Source organism: Galeopterus variegatus, unplaced genomic scaffold (genome assembly GCF_000696425.1).
Source record: "Galeopterus variegatus unplaced genomic scaffold, G_variegatus-3.0.2 Scaffold8550, whole genome shotgun sequence".
NCBI lineage: Eukaryota > Metazoa > Chordata > Mammalia > Dermoptera > Cynocephalidae > Galeopterus > Galeopterus variegatus.
The window spans coordinates 50,841-56,009 of NW_007734661.1; the positions used below are offsets into that span (position 1 = coordinate 50,841).

Here is a 5,169-nt window from a genome sequence, read left to right on the forward strand (position 1 = left end):
CGTTTCTGTGACCTATTAGGATTCAAAATATAGCTATTTCCATGTCTTCTCCTTTGTGAGGTCTTTGGGAAGCACCTAATCGAGAACTTTGAGGCTGCCTGGTTCTAAGTAACAGCAAGTGCAGAGTATTGCCTGATTGACCTCCAGCACATCTACCTTTCCCTAAAAGCCACACAAACATCTGCATTCCCAGGGGATGCACTGAAAAAACACTTAGAAGAAATGCACACGTCACTTTCAGGATACCCTTTATTTGGCGTCTTCCTGCCACACATTTCTTTAGTAATAGAGAGGGAGGGTAAGAAATAGGTGGTGCGCCTCATTACAGAACACCTTTTCCACTATGCGTTTATGGTTTTTTACATTAAAAACTGATTCAGAAACAATCCAGCAAGTTCTGCAAATGTCTAAAGCCTTCAGTTCTGGAAAAGAAGGGGAAAAGAAAAACAAACGTTATTCCCGAAAGACGTTCTTCTGCAAATGTCTAAAGCCTTTGACTCTGGAAAAGAAGGGGAAAAAACCAAACATTATTCCCAAAAGACGTTTATTTCCCCTCCACATCCCCGTTCTGCACCAGGTAAAATGGATTGAAGCTGTGTGTTTGGACACAGCAGGTACCCTCAGACTCTCCACCCGCGCACTCTCATGAGGATGAGGGGCAGCGTGCAGCCGTAAGTTCCCCACGGAGTCGGTCTGAGCCCCCGCCAGTGCACAAGAGGTTTGACCACATGGCGGAGTAGAGGCTCCAGGGGAGGAAGGCAGCTCGCTGTGGCAGTGCCCACTGCAGACTCCCCATCCTCGACCTCAACCTGCCCGCCTGACCTGGCCTTCTGTTGAGGAGAGCCTGAACCCCACAACAAATGAGAGGCTCAGCTTGCAGAGGAAAATAAGATGGGGCTACGTCAGTCAAGTAACTCTGTTTCCCATGAACTCACAGACATCTCTATGCTACGCACTGGGAAGGACACAACTCCCAGGGGACCTTGGCCCAGATTAAACCATCGTCTCGTGCTTCTCCATGGCTTCAGCTGGATTAGAAGAAAAGTCTGTGGTTTCACTGACCTTTGGCTATCTTTTCACTGTTTCGTGTTCCCTTTTGAAGCTACTTGTTTTGGCTGGAAGGATGTCCTGGATTCTATAAAGCCAGGCTATGAGCAGCACTCTCCCATTACAGCCCCACGTGGGAACAAGAGAGAACTGCAGGAAGCCATCTTTAAGACTTAAAGTCCAGGAGACTCCAACCTCACTTGCGAATGTTCCGTGGAAACCCCAAGAACACTAACATCAGGATCTGCTACTCAACACTTAGGTGCTGTGAATGAGACAATGAATTTCATTCTATTAAAGGACCAAAGATTAAATTCCCTACTATTGAGCGGATATTTCCACACAGAAGTGCTATGTGATGTTACTTTGGAGGGGGCCAATTAAACACAGAAACAAATTTTCCATAGCATGTCAGCATGATCTGACTTAAATATTTTAATCAAGGGAAAACATATTTTCCTACATTAACTAGAAGTTTCACAGAAACCCACTTGTAGCTAGATTTTTATCCAAAATGAAAATTCTTATTAGGGTTAAGAAATGATGGATTCTACCAACTAAAAAAATGGGCAAAGGAGTTGAATAGACATTACTCAAAGGAAGACATACAAATGGCCAACAGGTATAAGAAAAAATGCTCAGCATCACTAATCGTCAGGGAAATGCAAATCCAAACCACTTTGAGATACCACCTCACCCCAGTCAGACTGGCTATTATAAAAAAGACAGAGAATAACAAATGCTGATGAGGATGTGGAGAAAGAGGAACCCTCCTGCACTGTTGGTGGGCATGTAAATTAGTGCAGCGCTTATGGAGAACAGTATGGCCGTTCCTCAAACTACAGATAGAATGGCCATAGAATCCAGCAATCTCACAACTGTGGATATATCCAGAGGATTAGAAATCATCAGGTTGAAGGGATACCTGCACTCCCATGTTTACTGCAGCTCTATTTACAACAGGTAGGCGATGGAACCAACCTAAATGTCCATTGGTGGATGACTGGATAAGGAAATTGTGGTACATATACACAATGCAATACTACTCAACCATAAAAGAGAATGAAATTCTGCCATTTGCAGCAATGTGGATGATCCTGGAGAAAATTTTTCCAAGTGAAACAACCCAGGTACAAAAAGAAATACCATGTGTTCTCACTCATGACTGGGAGGAATCCATAAATAAACAAATAAAAAATAGAGACAGAGAGAAAAAGAAACAAACATCACAGTAGTACACTGAACTTTTAGAAAGAGAGAAAAGAACCGTGGTTACTAGAAAGAGAAATACCACGTGTTCTCACTCATGACTGGGAGGAATCCATAAATAAACAAATAAAAAATAGAGAGACAGAGAGATAGAAAAAGGAACAACCATCACAGTAATACACTGAACTTTTAGAGAGAAAAGAACCGTGGTTACTAGAGGTGGAAAAGGGGAGGGGAAGCAGGGGAGGCTAACAAGGCCTCCCTTGTGATTAATGGACACAAAGAATCATTGTGTATTTTCATGATGAATAAGCTAACTAACCTGATCTAACCATCACACAATGTGCACAATTATTGAAAATCAATGTTGTACCACACCTGTATGTATAATAAACTATCTTTAAAAAAAAAGAAACGATGGGTTCTAATTGGGAGTTTCAATGTCAAATCGGAGACAAGGGGTGGGGAGCAGGATGGTTCAAAAAGCGTTTGGAGTAAAGAGGACAGGAAGGACAATAACAGGGACATGATGATGGCATCCAATACAGCAGACATCTTCCCCTCCCAAGGACCAATCCCCCTTCCTTATTAAAAGAATCTGAAANCTTTTCCACTATGCGTTTATGGTTTTTTACATTAAAAACTGATTCAGAAACAATCCAGCAACTTCTGCAAATGTCTAAAGCCTTTGACTCTGGAAAAGAAGGGGAAAAAACCAAACATTATTCCCAAAAGACGTTTATTTCCCCTCCACATCCCCGTTCTGCACCAGGTAAAATGGATTGAAGCTGTGTGTTTGGACACAGCAGGTACCCTCAGACTCTCCACCCGCGCACTCTCATGAGGATGAGGGGCAGCGTGCAGCCGTAAGTTCCCCACGGAGTCGGTCTGAGCCCCCGCCAGTGCACAAGAGGACCGACCACATGGCGGAGTAGAGGCTCCAGGGGAGGAAGGCAGCTCGCTGTGGCAGTGCCCATTGCAGACTCCCCATCCTCGACCTCAACCTGCCCGCCTGACCTGGCCTTCTGTTGAGGAGAGCCTGAACCCCACAACAAATGAGAGGCTCAGCTTGCAGAGGAAAATAAGATGGGGCTACGTCAGTCAAGTAACTCTGTTTCCCATGAACTCACAGACATCTCTATGCTACGCACTGGGAAGGACACAACTCCCAGGGGACCTTGGCCCAGATTAAACCATCGTCTCGTGCTTCTCCATGGCTTCAGCTGGATTAGAAGAAAAGTCTGTGGTTTCACTGACCTTTTACTATCTTTTCACTGTTTCGTGTTCCCTTTTGAAGCTACTTGTTTCAGCTGGAAGGATGTCCTGGATTCTATAAAGCCAGGCTATGAGCAGCACTCTCCCATTACAGGCCCACGTGGGAACAAGAGAGAACTGCAGGAAGCCATCTTTAAGACTTAAAGTCCAGGAGACTCCAACCTCGCTTGCGAATGTTCCATGGAAACCCTGACAACACTAACATCAGGATCTGTGACTCAATACTTTAGTGCTGTGAATGAGACAATGAACTTCATTCTATTAAAGGATCAAAGATTAATTTCTCTACTATTGACCGGATATTTCCACACAGAAGTGCTATGTGATGTTACTTTGGAGGGCGCCATTTAAACACAGAAACAAATTTTCCATACTGGGTCAGCATGATCTGACTTAAAATATTTTAATCAAGGGAAAATATATTTTCCTACACTAACTAGAAGTTTCACAGATACCCACTTGTAGCTAGATTTTTATCCAAAATGAAAATTCTTATTAGGGTTAAGAAATGATGGATTCTACCAACTAAAAAAATGGGCAAAGGAGTTGAATAGACATTACTCAAAGGAAGACATACAAATGGCCAACAGGTATAAGAAAAAATGCTCAGCATCACTAATCGTCAGGGAAATGCAAATCCAAACCACTTTGAGATACCACCTCACCCCAGTCAGACTGGCTATTATAAAAAAGACAGAGAATAACAAATGCTGATGAGGATGTGGAGAAAGAGGAACCCTCCTGCACTGTTGGTGGGCATGTAAATTAGTGCAGCGCTTATGGAGAACAGTATGGCCGTTCCTCAAACTACAGATAGAGTGGCCATAGAATCCAGCAATCTCACAACTGTGGATATATCCAGAGGATTGGAAATCATCAGGTTGAAGGGATACCTGCACTCCCATGTTTACTGCAGCTCTATTTACAACAGCTAGGCGATGGAACCAACCTAAATGTCCATTGGTGGATGACTGGATAAGGAAATTGTGGTACATATACACAATGCAATACTACTCAGCCATAAAAGACAATGAAATTCTGCCATTTGCAGCAATGTGGATGATCCTGGAGAAAATTATTCTAAGTGAAACAACCCAGGTACAGAAAGAGAAATACCACGTGTTCTCACTCATGACTGGGAGGAATCCATAAATAAACAAATAAAAAATAGAGAGACAGAGAGATAGAAAAAGGAACAACCATCACAGTAATACACTGAACTTTTAGAGAGAAAAGAACCGTGGTTACTAGAGGTGGAAAAGGGGAGGGGAAGCAGGGGAGGCTAACAAGGCCTCCCTTGTGATTAATGGACACAAAGAATCATTGTGTATTTTCATGATGAATAAGCTAACTAACCTGATCTAACCATCACACAATGTGCACAATTATTGAAAATCAATGTTGTACCACACCTGTATGTATAATAAACTATCTTTAAAAAAAAAGAAACGATGGGTTCTAATTGGGAGTTTCAATGTCAAATCGGAGACAAGGGGTGGGGAGCAGGATGGTTCAAAAAGCGTTTGGAGTAAAGAGGACAGGAAGGACAATAACAGGGACATGATGATGGCATCCAATACAGCAGACATCTTCCCCTCCCAAGGACCAATCCCCCTTCCTTATTAAAAGAATCTGAAA

At 42.9% G+C, this 5,169-nt stretch overlaps 1 protein-coding gene across 1 annotated transcript in view; it reads right to left on the minus strand.

The window, feature by feature from the left end:
- Positions 1 to 231: 231 nt before the first annotated feature.
- LOC103608551 (H(+)/Cl(-) exchange transporter 4) overlaps positions 232 to 5,169 on the minus strand; it is a 36,380-nt gene continuing 31,442 nt past the window's right edge. Inside the window, exon 4 of the mRNA XM_008592973.1 lies at positions 232 to 422. The gene's annotated coding sequence lies outside the window, so the exon portion shown is untranslated. The remainder of the gene's footprint in view (positions 423 to 5,169) is intronic.